We start from the raw sequence: 15,664 nt of genomic DNA, 5'->3' as shown, positions 1-15,664 counted from the left end.
AAATGACAGAAAATGTTAAATGACATTTTGCAGTGTTTTAGTTCATTTGACAAATGAAATGATTAAAAAATGAATGAAATGTTAAGGGGTTCTCCCCCCCCCCCCCCCCCCCCCCCCCCATTTTTAATGTATGCTGTTTGCCAGTAGTTAAAATGTTTTTTGTGTGCATTCTCACAAATAGTGTGTTGTAAACAGTGTGTTTTTTCTAGCAAAAAAGGTGCCGGTACTGAAATGGTAGGCCACCTTTCAGGGGAGGGGAGATCACTGAGGGACCCACCCCACAATGGCTAGGCCCCCTGCAACCAGTCCCAGAATCTATGACAAGGTAGAATTAGTGTGTAGAGCCTGACCTCTTTCATTAAAACTTTGGGTCCATAAGTCAATTTTAGGAGACAATGGAAAAGGTGCCGGTACTCAGTACCTCCAAGTACCCTCTCAGAAAAAGCCCTGGTTGTAAATAAGTTGTCTTCCAGCTTGCTACCATCCAATTAAACCTTTCTTCCAAACTTGCCCTCCATCCCTCCCACTTCTTTGAGCCAATTTGTTCTTACACTGGCCCAAGTGTGCAAAGGAGACTGGAGAGATCCCCTGTTACTCCTGCTGTTCTGGTTCAATACTCCCTATTGTCTGGGGTCTTTTTTTTTTTTAAGTTGACATACATTTAATCAAAGGAGAATACAAAAGGCTGGCTGCCAGTGTTTAGTGTATACTACTAACAAATATTATGCACCCCCTCCAAGATATTATAAAAATGACAAAGGAAAAAAAAAAGCATTACCCCCCCCCCCACCCCAAAAAAAAAAAAAATGTTTGCCTGTATTCCCCTAATAAGCCATTCTAAAAATAAGAGGTGGGAAAGGCAACATTTGCTGAGATATTGCTACAGTAAGTCAGAGAAAGGCTATGCTTAGAATATACAATCCATGATTACAGTGGGAGGAATGCCAGGAGGCAAGAAAGACTGTGTTAGGGAAACCTGAGCCACTGTTACATTAAGAGGTGGTTGGGACACACTGGAGCAACACGTCATTTATTCAGTCAGGGGGGGATTGTATGCTGGGGAGGTGGGTTCAAAGCATGATTAAGTAAAAGGCAAAGGAAGGTATTCTCAGAGATATGGGCTATTATTAATGATGCAGGCTATATATCCAGGATAACCAAAGCACAAGTTGTTTCTTAGTTACACCATTATAAAGGCAAATTTCAAAGGAATTCTGCACAGGTAAACATGTGTCTATCTGTGGAGAAGTGCGCTCTGAAAATTCCCCTCCCCAATCTTGCATGAGTAGTTTTCTCAGTGGGAAAAGAGGTAATGCAGGCCAGTAAAAGCACAAAATTTCATTTTGAAACGCCCACACTTGTTTTTTTGGAGAATTACTCTACGGCACCAGCCAACTAGAAACTTTTTTTTGTCTTTTTTTTTTTTTTTTTTAACAGACACTCCTCCGGGACTTCCCTTTAAAAATTAGCTTGCAGACTGCCACTGTGCTGAGAATTGCTTTCTGTGTTCTTAGCTGGGCACAGAGAGGTTTGAGCTTCTTGAAGTGATACCTTCTAATTGTCTAATAGCGTTCCTTTTACGTGGGGATACTGGAACAGGGAAAACAACACTATACCTGTAGTTAATTCTATTGCATGATGAAAAAATATTATTTCTGTCCTTGAATCAGCACTCCCTTCTAGAGCTTAACTGCATTATCCTATCCACTAAATTAAGCAATATCTTACTCGGATTAATTTTGATAGTACTTAGGGGTCTATGAACTAAAATATTTTTAGTTTGCATACAAATATTTTAGTTCATAGACCCCTGTTTAAAATGTAGTATCGGTAGCAAATGCTCTTAGCGTGCATGCTAGAAAATGACACGGGGACAAAGTTTGGCCCCATCCCTGCTCTGTCCCCGTCCCGTCCCCACGAGCTCTGTCTCCCATCTGCACAAGCCTCAAACTGGACAATGTTGCCACATTTAGACTGACTCTGGACAGAATTTCTGCATGAAGGAAGCCCTTCCCTCATTTAATACCTCACTGCATTCCACAAAACAAAAGGAGCAAATTCCCACATGCCATCTTTTTTTGATGTAGGCACAGGAAAAAAAAGAGGTTAAAAGCTCCCAGGTCTCAACCTAATTAAATGATTTTTTAGAAACTGTAATTATAAATAGTAAGTTTGATTGTTAAGCATTTGATACTCATAACATATCTGTTTTGGTGGCCTTTTACTAGGTGAAAACATTTCTGCATGAATACAGGGAGTCCTTATAACCAGCCCCTCCAAATGACACAATGATTTACAATTTAGAACTAATTACTACTCTAGCAGATGAAAACAAATGCTTCCTCTTTGTCTATCCATATGCTGCACAAGCCGGCATGCTTGAAAATATAAGTGAGATCAAATAAAAATGCTACCAACAATAAAGAATGACAACTTGGACAGAGCAGCTCATAGGTTTGCTTGCTTTTGTTTGGGTGAACGGGGATGGTGGCTGCGAGGAGGCGAGGGAAGGGGAGACTACTAACCTCATAGGCTTCAACTGTCATGCTGTCTCCAGTTCTCAATCTAACTTCCTTGGTCAGTTTTTTCCTACTCGCTCCCTGCGCTGCTATCCTTCAATTTTTGGGCCGCCAGCAGTGTCAGTAAGGTAAATAAGCACACTGCCTTTCTTGCAACCAGCCGGCAGCAATTCACCAAGGCCAGCTCTGTGGCCTATCTCCTGTCAAGTCCCGCCCTCTCTACTGCAACTTCCTGTTTGATGCTAAGTAGGAAGTTGCAGTAGAGAGGGCGGAACTTGACAGGAGCTGGCCTATGTGAATTGCTGATGCTGTCGACTGACTGCTGGAAAGTGTAAATGGTGACACCTAGGGTTACCATTCGTCCGGATTTCCCCGGACATGTCCTCTTTTTGAGGGCGCCGTGGGGAGTCCGGGCGGATTTCCGCATTTCCCCGATTTGTCCGGGTTTTGTCAGGACGAATGGTAACCCTACCGCGATCCTGTAACGCGGTCGTTGCCGAGAGGGTCCGCCGACTCCGCCCTTCCCTTACCATGAAAAACGGGTCGGTATGCCATACATTCCTTCCCCTGTTCCTGCGCCCTCCCTGGCTCCAACAGTGTATAGCTGTCCGGCACTGCAGTCGGAAGCGTTGCTATGGGACACACGTCATCTCCTCAAGCTCGAACGAGGCAGGGCGGCAGATCAATCCCTGATCATAGCGGGGAGGGTGGTGGACGGGCAGGGCACAGTCTATGCACAGCAGTGGGTTTCCGCTGGCACCTAGCGATGTCTGGAGCCGATCGGCGCTTCCTGGTGGTGGCCGGCACCAGAGCAGCAGGTCACGTCGATGACGAGTGGAGCAGCCAGGGCTTCTGAGGACAATGACTTCGTCTTCGTGGTGCAGGGGCTGGAGCAGACGGTGGATGGAAGATGGAGCAGAGTCTGATAGGGGGCGCGAGGGAGGCGGGCAGAGACTGGATGGAAGGGAGAGAAAGGACGGATGGTGGATAGAAGGGGGGAGAGAGAGGACATATTCTGGATGGAAGGGAGAAAGAGGGAGAGCAGACCCTGGATGGATGGATGGGAGAGAAAGGGCCCATGGTAGATGGAAGGGGCAGAGAGAGAGAAAGGGCGCATTCTGGTTGGAAGGGATAGGAAGGGCAGATGGAAGGGGCAGAAACAGAGAGAGGACAGATCCTGGAGGGAAGGGAGAGGGTGGGTTGGCAGACCATGGATGGATGAGAGAGAGACAGGGGCAGGGCAGATAGTGGATGGATTGGGCAGAGAGAGAAAGGGCAGACCCTGGATGGAAGATAAAGAAATGGCAGAGACAAAGAGGGCAGATCCAGGATGGAAGCAAGAGAGAAGGCATACAATGGTTGGAAGGGGGGGAGAGGACAGACAGGGGCATACGGTGGATGGAATGGGCAGAGACAGAGAGAGCAGACACTTGATGGAAGGAAAAGAGGCAGCAGATAGTGGTTGGAAGGGGCAGACACTGGATGGAAGGGAAAGAGGGCAGATGCTGGATGGAGGGGCAGAAAGAGAGAAGTCAGACACTGGATTGCAGGGGCAGGGAGGGAGAGAGAGAAGGCAGACACTGGATGGAAGGGGCAGATGGTGGATGGAAGGGGGAGAGTGAAGAGAAGATGAGGAAAGCAGAAACCAGTGACAGTAAAGGTAAATTAAAGATTTTTTATTTTTTCTGCTCTAAGTTAAAATACTATTGTAGCAGTGTTAATACATGTTTATAAATAGAAAATGGAAATAAGGTAATTTTTTATTGGACTCATTTTAATACATTTTGACTAATGTTCAGAAACCAAAACCCCCTTCCTCAAGTCAGGACAGGATACTGTAATAGCAATATACTGTATTGACCTGAGGAAGGTTTTGGCCTCTGAATACTAAATGTATTAGTCCAATAAAATGGTATTGTCTTGTTTTCCTTATTTGTTTTGTTTCTATTTGTTAATTTGTAAAGTGGGGATTGGTATTTGCTAGTTTTTTCAAATTTACATCTGCTATCTTTATATTTTGCACAGTAGTAGGGGACATACATCACTATCACTGTTTCTGTGGTGTTGCATTGTATGCAGACTCTGCCTTCCTGGGGTTCAGTTTAATTTTTGTCTAAATATTTATATTGTTTATATTTTATTTAAAATTTTCTATACTGCTAATGCTCACTAGCAGGTCTTGGCGTTCACTATGATTAAAACCAGTTTGTGGTTACTTATTCTATAGTGGATTAGGGTGTATCTGTGTCTGTGAAAAAGACATGGTTTTCTGTTGGCATTGACTATACAGGAGCGACGATCTGTACTATTCTTGCTGGTTTAGTTTTACAACAGATGTTTGATGTTCTACTGCTCACTGCAATGTTTAGGATGCTGCCTTTTCCTAGGTACACTTTTGTGTGACTCGTAGAAGTTACTGCTTAAGATATGGTAGAATTGCAATGTAGGTCCTGAATGACATCTGTTGTGTTTTGTATTCTCAGTATGTATAATACTGGATTTTGGAGGGGGTGTTTAAAAATGATCGGCCCGGGGTGTCAAATACCCCAGGTACGCTACTGGCAATATGTGACGAGGCGAAATAAGGATTCGAAAGGGACGTGGTGTGGGTGGGGCAGGGGGCGTGGTGTGGTCGGGCAGGGGCGGGGCAGGGGGGGCATGACATGTGTCCTCTTTTTCAGAGGACAAAATATGGTAACCCTAGTGACACCCGCATGGAGGAAAGGCATGATTAATTTTTTTTAACAGTGCTGGTACACGTTGGCAGGAATAGGCTGTTTCAGCCAATCCTGGGGCTTTTCTTCAGCCCTCGGGGGGGGGGGGGGGGACAGGCTGAAGGAAGCCTCCTGGAATTGCGACTGCGGCCAAGTGTGTGCTTGCTTTCACGCCTTTTCTGTCTCAGAGTGACTATGAGTGAGTCTCTCTCCACTCATCGCTGGCAGTGCCAGTGGTGGTCTCTGTGTCCCCCTGGCACACCTGACCGCGGCTTCTCCACATGTCCTGGCCTGTGCCGCGCCCCATCCACGGCGTGAAGACAGACGCCAGCGTCTCTGGTGGCAGGCCCCCTCCTGATCTGCTCTCAGAGTCAGAGAGAGCAGATCATCAGGAGAGCGGGACCCGCAGCGCCTCCAGAGAGGACGGAGTTGGAGGAGCCACAGAAATTATGAGTCTGGGATGGGGGGTGGAGGGAGCTGGATTGGCTCGGAGGATCGGATATGAGCTGCTGCAACCACGTTGTTGTGCTTAATTGTCGGTAGCATTCTTATTTAATCTCATTTATATTTTCAAACATGCCAGCCAGCTTGTGCAATATACGGATGTACTAGAGAAAGTATAACTTTTTATAGGTAGAGTAGTAATTTGTTATAAATCGTAATCAGTGTGTCATTTGGAGGGACTGGTTATAGGGACACCCTAGCACGTGTTATATTTGTGTAGAGATTTTTTTTTCTCCTGGTTAAAGGCCACTAAGACAGACAGACATGTTATGAGAATCAGGTGCTGAACATTCAGAGTGTCTATGTATTTATTTACTTATTTATGGCATTTTATCCCACATTAAACATGAATTGGATTGGAACCTGTGAGCATTTAAAATCTTTTTTTTTTCCTGTAGAGAGTACAGGCCACCCCCCCCCCCCCCCCCAACGAAAAAAAAAATTCCAGGGCTGGCTATACCCGGACAGAGAGCCTGTTGTTAAAAATTTACCAGCACACCACTGATCTAATGCCATGGTAGCAACCAACATGGCTGGGATCACAGGTTTTTCTTTAGATGATTCAAGAAAGGCAGTTAAACAATCCTCAGAAATAGGTGAGAAAAGATCCACATCTCCTTTTCAATTTTTATCTTAAATGGAGGGAGATAAAATACCCTAGAAGCAGAGGGCATTGATTCCTTAGGTACACAAATTAATTCAAGAAGATATTTTTTTAAACGTTTCCTGTGCAGAAATACCAGGTATCCTGGGAGAGTTTATTAATCGAAGATTTCTCCTGTGCACTTGGGTTCTCCAAATTTTCACATTTAAGTTCTAAACTGGTTTGATATTTAATCAACATAGGATATGTGGTATCATTTCACTGAATATAAATAGTATGCAATTCCACTAAATTCTGTAACACAGTCATTTTGGAATCCTGAGCCTCCACCTTCTTTTCCAAAGCCACAACCTTTTGATCCATAGTAGTTATTCTTCAGCTTGAGCTGAAATTTGCGCTATCATCTGACCAAGTATCTCCTCTAAAATAAAAGATGGCGGTCTTACCAGCTCAAATCCAGCAGGCTGGGGCATTACAGACTGTACCTCCATCCCCTGGGAGCCTGGTATCTCTGTCTGAATGATTCCAGTGATGGTCCTAATACTGCTCGTTTCTCCAACCGGCTCCAACAAGCTCACATCTTGCAACTCAGACATCATTACTGCTGGCGCTTCTTGCCCCTGGAAAACCCCAGAATGGCTCCCGTTTAGCAAATGCCCAGCTCGCTCCAGATTTTCCACTCACTGTAGAGCTGTATTCTTCGGGGCTGAGCAAAACACTACTGCCCAAGGATGTGCAAGGCTGACCGCTGCCCTGCTGCAATCTGAGCAGGCTTGTCCCGGTAGATGGTAGGTGTTCAGCAAACTCCAAAATATTTCGCTGAATGAAAACCGGAGTACTAGTCACCGCCCCAGAGCTTATGGGGGTAACTTTCCTCGGCCTCCTCTTAGGCATTTTCTGAAAAGAAACGCAGAGCTCTGAGCACACATCTGTTCTCTAGAGCGCCATCCTTGCCATCGAGGGATTCTATTTTCTAATTTCCTAATTGGGTACTTTGGAGGGTTTTTTTTTTGGGGGGGGGGGGGGTTAAGATTCATGTACAATAAAATAAACTACAAACTTTGATTTAAAACATATATTCAGCGAGTATTGTTCTCCTCAGAAGCATGTGGATTCATATGAAATATGTCAACAATTTTCTGTCTTGGACACAGAAACAAAAAAAAAAGACGGCAGATAAAAACCACATGGTTTATCCAGGCTGCCTGTCCATACCATCTGCTATCCCTTCCTCTTTCTTGGAGATCCTATGTGCTTGTCCCATGCTTTCTTGAATTCAGATACTGTTTTTGTCTTCTCCACATCCACCACTCTTTCCAAAACAATATTTCCTTAGATTACTTCTGAGTTTATCCCCTTTCACCTTCATCCTATTTCCCTTGTTCCTGAGCTTCCTTTCAATTGAGAGACTCTTCTCATAATCATTTATGCCATAGAGGTATTTAAATGTCTCTGCCATATTTCCCTTCTCTCCCCATTCTTCCATATTAAGATCTTTAAGTCTGCCCCCCTTTCCTCTACGATGAAGACCACTAACCATTTGAGTAGCTGCCCTCTGTTTATATCTTTTCAAGGTGTGGTATCCAGACTTGTTCACAGTACTATAACTGGGATCTTTTACCAGTTATAGAGGCACTATCATTCCGATGCCACAGTACTTTGAATTGGTAATAATACTGTTTACCTTTGTTGGATTTTGAGTGCAGAATTTATTTTTTATTTGGATTCACCAAGAATGGGAGTTAGTGCTTCACTGTTAAAGGGAATCTAAAAATGATCTTCTATCCACCTTGTACAAGGAACAATCATTTGGTTAGTTTTTTTCAGCTACAGTTTATTTTGAGGTCCAAAGAAGTCCTTGATACAAGTGGATTACATGGAAAATGTGTCTTACACTGGATTTCTGAAACAATGCCAACCTGAGCTGTATGACCTAGAAGAGAGCCAGGATTTTTACACAAAACATTTTCTTTCAGCTAGAGGTGTATTTACATATGATAACACACACTAGTGTGCTTTGTTAATAAAGAGAACTCATTGAGATAAATTGGACCCATTTACTGATCATGTATTAATGCATTATCACATTTTAGTAAAAAAAAAACCCCAGAGGCCTGTTTACTAAATCATGTGAAAATTGAGCATAACACCCAGTTTTAATTCATCATAGTTATCATAGTATTTACTAAATTGTGATGAGTACTGCAGTTCAGTGAATATCATAGTATGAGTTGGGAATGCATTGGTATTACTTGTGGCAGTGTCTTCCATATATTAATGGCCAACTTGGGCCATGATCCTTATGTTTAAAGATTTTATTGGTGAAAGAAGCCAAGGCTACACGTTACATTGCCATCACTATACTAACAGTCTATGTGTCGTTATGCATACCTCTCAATTTCAATACAATTCACCAAACTATACTTTTTTGTTAACCCCTCTAATCCCCTCGCACCCCCATCCCCCCTCCATGCCCCACCTACACCCCTGAAATACGGCCATGATCCTTAAAAGGGCTGGTAGCTCCTAGCTACAACCTCTAGCACAGCCCTCCCCCTCCAAAATAATCTTCTTTCCCACCTTCTGAATAAATCCCTTCCCTCCCAAACAGAGAATATTGTGGTAAATCTGCCTCCAAAGCAAACCCTACCTTCCCTAACAACTTCCATACAAAGAGGCCTTACAGGCCTTCCAAAATCTCCTCCCTGTCACAGAGGAGTGATGCCAAATTGCTCCTGCCCTTCTGTTACCAAAATCCAAAATGTTTTTCAGACTGGCCTGAGGTTTGCCTTTGCCCTGCATGGCACACGTGAGTCAACGGGCATCGTTTTTGAATCTCAGTGCCAGTGGAGCAGAACCGACTGAACATTGTTCTTGTCAGATAGACCAAAGGCTAGGGAAGGGGGAAGTCTGGAGTGGAGGAATAGCCTAGTGGTTAGAACAGCTGACTGAGAACCAGGAAAGCCATGGTTAAAACCTTGCTGACATGCCTTGTGACCTTGCCAAGTATTTTCAGTCTCCAGTGCTTCAGGTATGAATTTAGGGCCTGCTAATCTCAGCACAACAATTTACTTCTGATTTATGTACGCCTGTCAAACCACCACAATCTTGGGAAATAGTGGCAGTTTGGCTGATGTCAATGACATCAGGTGATTTTATTCCAACGCCATTGACATCATCTGAACCTCCACCATATTGGAAAAGGTGGTGGCAGTTCAAAAGGAGGATGAATCACGCTTATGAGAGAGCAGGTAAGTAGTAGTGGTGCATGGGAGGGGGAAAGTGTTTAGAGGCTCTCTAGTTAGGGGCCACTCTGTACCAGGTGCCCTCGGGTAGATTTTAGGGCAGGGGATCCCTGTCTCAGGAGTTTCTGAGATGGGGGGATTTCTGGATCCTAGAGCTGCCATAGTTAAAATCAGGGGCATAGCCAGCTTTCCATTTTTGGGGGGACACAGGAGTGAACTGGGGGGGGGAGGGCAACGTATTCTTCCCCCCCCCCCCCACACACACATTAAAAATATTACTTTTGCGGGCCGGGATTGCCAAAACCCCACCAGCCAAAGAAATTCAGTGCCCGAGCTGCTCCCCTTCTCTTTGTGCTGCTACAGTAAAGAGAAAGTGGGCAGTATGCCTCCAGCTGCCAATGCTGGGACTCCACGCTCATACTCAGTTCTTGCACAGACTGAGCATACATGAGGAGTCGTGGCTGCAGGCACACTTCTGAATTTCTTTTTACTACTGCAACAACAAGAGGTGGGAACCATTTTATAGTGCAGTTAACTCTCTAAGGATTAACCTGGATCACAAGGTTTGATGAGACTCATGATAATTAATTTTAATATTAAGCTGAATTGCGTATATTTGCATGTGATGTAACTTATTAATGTTTTCTGCACTTTATGCTACATTTTTCTGCATTACCATTGATGTGAACCGTGCATTACTGATAATACTGAGCACTGCTAATTTGAAAACATTGGATGGTTGTCAGGTGTCAGATATAAGCTGCGCCAGACAGCTGACTTGGAGTTTGCTTTTCAGTTCTTTAGCTCGGTTTCTTTCCATTACAGTTTCTTTGGTGGGACTTTGAGTCATTGTCGGTCACTTCCTGTTCCATGGGAGTGACCTTTCACTGTTTCCTGTATGCCTTGAAATCTTCCTTTTGTTTGTCCTAGGAGAGTAAACAGCTTGGTTGTGATCAGCTGACCCACATTAAAAAAAAATTGATCACAGGTTTTACTGCTGTCAGCTACTTGGCTCTGCATGAAAGCTTGATTGACTCACCTGTTCTGCCCAGCTAGGCCTTTCTTTAGTGATATAGATCTTTGTCCATCGTAATATATTCTACTAATTATTTGTTTTATATTCTTTTCTCCCTGTCATTAACTTTTTCTTGTAATTTAACATTTTATTACATTTTTCAGTAAGAAAAGACAATGTATATAGCATAACATTATCATGGTGGTCACAGCTCTTACATATTAATTCTTTAACGACATGGAACCAACCAGTACTACTATTGATATATATATATATATATATTGTGATCTATAAATCAACACTAACAGAAAGACCTGTAGTGATTAACAAAACTTAAAATACAATTATTGTAACCAGTTCACCTACAAACAGCTTTCTTCTAACCCATTCTGTTAAAAATTCTTATCAATAGCAAAAATTCTCATATCCCCAGTTCCCCAAAAGCAAATTGCCAAAGCCAAGACTTTACCAATTTCTGAAACTGGAAATAGCTACTTTCCAGACAAATCCTGCCCAGAAACTTATTCCACCATGTTTCTACCAACAGAAAAACTCCCCCAGACTACCAGACTAGGAAACTATGGACATTATTTTACTCTGAAAAAGTCCCCATATAAAAAAGAAACAAAAATATGTGTGGCTATTTTTTCTGTAGGCAAATATGTGTGTACTTTTATTTTGAAAATTGGATCAAATTCTGTAAGTAAACATTGGCCATAGACTTTGCAGGTCTGTAGGAAGTTTCAAAGTCACCCTGATAAAGGAACATGCTCTGGACCAAAAATAATCATATTATGGTTCAGGTCAAAGGTACAGCAGTGAAACCTTAATTCAAAACATGCCAAATTACGCATTTGGAATTCAGAAATCAAAGGGTTAAATGCTCTTAGTAGGTCAGAAGTCCTAGAATTTTTATCTTGTTCCTCTGGTTCTGATTTGTTTTCCTTTTTCCATAATTTATTAATTTTAGCAATATTAAAATAAAAAAAAAGAGATAATTCTAATTGTCATGTTGATTTGGATCCTGCCCTAACTATTTAGTTTGAAAATGTTCAGGTCGTTATTCAAAACAACTTAACCAGCCAGAAACGGCTCCTGGCTGCTTAAGGGGCCCTTTTACTAAGCTGCAGGTAAATAGGCTGAAAAAAGAAACGTCCATGCAGTAAATTTGCACTTGCTGCATAGCCATTTCAGGAGTGGGGGAGGGGACCACTTACTGCCACCAATTGAGATAGTGGTAAGGACTCCCGTGCTAACCCAGTGGTAACCAGGCAGCGCCGATTACTGCCGGGTAACCCCATGCGGAAATATTTTTTAAATATTTCTGCTAGTGCTGGAAATGGAAACCAGAGGCGTAGCCAGACTTTGGCGGGAGGGGGTTCCAGAGCACGAGGTGAGGGGGAACATTTTAGCCCCCCTCCCTGGTGCCTCCGCCCCCCCCCCCACCCGCCGCCACCACCACCAACTTTGACTCCCCCCTGCCAAGGACCCTCTTGCTGGTGGTAGTTACACCCAGGGGCGTATCTACGTGGGACCACGGGGGCCTGGGCCCCTGTAGATTTGGCCCTGGTCCCCCCTGCCGACGACCCTCTCGACCCCCCCCCCTCCCGCCACCAACCCTCCTTCGCCATCGCCTACCTTTGCTGGCGGGGGACACCCAACTTCCGCCAGCCGAAGTCCTCTTCCTTCGTTCTGATTCTGAGTCTGACGTCCTGGACGTCAGACTCAGAAACAAAAGGAAGGAAGAAGAGGACCTCAACTGGCGGGGGTTGGGGTCCCCCGCCAGCAAAGGTAGGCGATGGCGAAGGAGGGTTGGTGGCGGGAGGGGGGTCGAGAGGGTCGTCGGCAGGGGGGGTCCAGGGCCAAATCTACGGGGGCCCAGGCCCCCGTGGCCCTACGTAGATACGCCCCTGGGTGTAACTACCACCAGCAAGCCTTTAGTAAAAGGGTCCCTAAACCTCCTGTTTCGGGGCTAACCAGTTATTTTCAGCAGCACTTAACTGGTTATTGCTGCTGAAAATGTCTGGTTAGTGCCTATCTCAAAATCGGCTATTTTGGGGGCATTCTGGGGACGGAGTCTGCACTTGGCTGGTTAAGTGCCGCTATTCAGCACTTAATCTGCCTGGATAACCAAATAAATGGGACCACATAAGTCAGTCCTATCTTTATGCAGTGCCCATAGCTGGTTAAGTGCTGAATGTAGCACTTAACCAGCTAAGCTTTAGCCAGATCTGCAAACCTGGAAGCTCAATGCCAAAGCCTGGACATGGTCTGGCATTGAATTTGTGGGTATAATGGCAGCTACAGTAAACAAAATGCCGAGCACCACTGATTGAATATCAGGCCTGTTATGCCTATTTTAATTGCATATATAAGAATTATCTGCAAATATTGCAGTCAATAAAATTCTTTGAAGTAACAAACTGAGGAGGTCTTTTACTAGTGCATGTTATCTCCAGCAGGACCTGTGGCAAATAACATGTGTTAATCTTTAATAAAAGAGCTTCTAAAGTTGAGGGAGCTTAAAAATTAGAATTTGTGTGTTTGTTACTATTTTGTACAAAATTTTATAAATAAAAATTGAAAAAAAAATTATAGACCACCTAGCAAGGAACCTTATCGATGCAGGAAGCAACTTAAAGCATCCATAAAAATAAAACATTAAACTGTATAACAATCAGCATATAACACATAAAACAGTAGTCCCCTCATTCTTTAACTTTAGTGCCTAAATGTAAGCAGTATTTGCGTGCTAAGATTATAGAATACTAGCACTTAAGTACGTGAAAGTTACTTCTGTTTCCCTCTCAATCACCCACCGTCTCTCAATCACACTCTCTCTCTCTCTCTCTCTCTCTCACATACACTCTTTCTCTCTCACACATACACATACTCACTCTCTCACACATACTCACTCACTCTCTCACACATACTCACTCACTCTCACACATACTCTCTCCTAACAGTACCCTTAAAAACATAATTGCCATTAGAGGACAACCTTGCTAGCGCCCGTTTCATTTCTTTCAGAAATGGGCCTTTTTCACTAGTAACACATAAAACAGTAGTCCCCTCATTCTTTAACTTTAGTGCCTAAATGTAAGCAGTATTTGCATGCTAAGATTATAGAATACTAGCACTTAAGCACGTGAAAGTTACATTCAGACATGTAAGTGCCGATTGAGTACTAGAAGGTATTCTGCAAACTTAGGAGCCCTATGTTACTATGTTATGTTATGTTTTACTATGCTGCGGTAAAAGGGGCCCTGTGATATCCTCGGTGTGTGGGGTTTTGTGAAAAAAAGGAAATGGCTGTGCAGTAAATATATACTTGCCATGTGGCCATTTCCTGGGGGAACCCTTACCGCTTCTGGCGGGAAAAATAAAAAATAATTTCCGGCACGCTGGAAATGGTACGCGGTGGGGGAAAACACTACCGTCAACTCCCGCAGTGAGCCAGCGGTAGTGCCAGATTGGTACGCGACAAAGCAGCGGTAGCTCTACCGCTGCTTTGTAAAAGGTCCTCTTAGTGTACAGCTGCAAGGGGGGGCATAGATGAGTCCCAGAGTTAACCCTCGTAACTTATACAATATTATAGGTTACATGCTTGTACCTACCTTTTATATGGGATAAATGTTAGCGTACAAATGCAGACTTACTCTATTCTGTTACAGAATCTGGGTGCCCAGATGCTGTTAATAGAATTTGCACTCATCGCCATGGATTTTGGAACCCAAATCTTGATAGAAGTGTGCCCCCAAGGTAACCTTCTGTGAAGACAAATATCGTCAAGCCCCCAAAGACGTTAGCAAGGAAATGCATCTTCAGCACTCTCCATAACTTTAGAGAGACTCCAGATGCACTCCCCCAGATTCTATATAAGTCACCCAAATTTGGACACGGAGCCCAGATGCATGCATAAAATAGTCGATTGGGTACTAACAATCTTTTTTATTTATTTTTTATTTGCATTTCAAAAACACAACAAAAACTTTTAGCAACTTTGACAGGAAATTCAGACTAATGAAAACAAATATAATCATTTAGATAATCAGAAGAAATAAAACTTCAACATAGGCTACATTACTAACAACCAATTATTGATGTTAAAATTGGCTCTTGATCACTATTCTGTAACACTGTGCACCATGTGTCTTGTGTGCAACCCAAAAGGGGCATGGCCACGGAAGAGGCGTTCCAGATATTTAGGAGCAGTGTTATAGAATACTGGGTTTATGCACGCAACCTGCGATCCAGGATTTTCATCATGTCTCATCTGGTGTAAGTCCTTGTGCCCAAAGTTGGGCGTGGGAATCTGCTGTGCTCTGCTTTGTCAGTTAACAGCGATATATTAAATACTAATTATAAATATTCTGTAAAAGGTACTCAGCCCAGAGTGCCCTTTATAGAATAGTTCTTAGCATGGATTATTTCCTGGCACCTAAATTTTAGCGCAGTTTACTGAATCTGGCCCACTGTGTCCAGTAACAAATTCTCCAGCCCAGATCCAGCAGTGGGCCGCATTCTGACATGTGCTGCAGCTAATTTGTCCACCCACAAACCAGGGACAGCTAACATGTACATACCAAAACATATCCCTGTGACAAATCACTCAGGGGCCCTTTTAATAAGCCACGTAGGTGCCCACACGCACCCAACATGCACCAATTCGGAGCTACTGCATGGCCTGTGCGGTAATTTCATTTTTTACGCGCGCCTACTACATGTGCCAGAAAATATATTTTATTTTCTAGCATGGCGAAACTCGGGCGGTAACTCCAACTTGACACACGTGGGTGATTACTACATGGTTAATGCGAGAGACCTTACCACTAAGTCAGTGACTGGTGGTTGCAGGTGCGCTAAAAAATGGATCTGCGTGCGCCCAAAACCTGTGCCTACACTACCGCAGGCTATTTCTCAGCACACCTTAGTAAAAGTTCTTGTCAAATAAGAAGGCAGCAACTCTGAAATAATGAGCAAGAGATATTAGAGCTGTTATAGTGACTGCAAACACTCTTCAGAGATGCTTGTCTCTAGATCAGTCCAATGATCTGTAAAGC

General features: G+C 43.7%; 1 protein-coding gene across 9 annotated transcripts in view; it reads left to right on the top strand.

Moving 5' to 3' along the window:
- SORBS1 (sorbin and SH3 domain containing 1) overlaps positions 1-15,664 on the top strand; it is a 426,813-nt gene that overhangs the window by 217,808 nt on the left and 193,341 nt on the right. The gene's annotated exons all lie outside the window — the stretch shown is intronic.

This window comes from Microcaecilia unicolor, chromosome 5 (assembly GCF_901765095.1).
Source record: "Microcaecilia unicolor chromosome 5, aMicUni1.1, whole genome shotgun sequence".
Taxonomy (NCBI): domain Eukaryota; kingdom Metazoa; phylum Chordata; class Amphibia; order Gymnophiona; family Siphonopidae; genus Microcaecilia; species Microcaecilia unicolor.
Note: the sequence above shows the minus strand (reverse complement) of the source record. Positions and strands in the feature narration are given on the sequence as shown.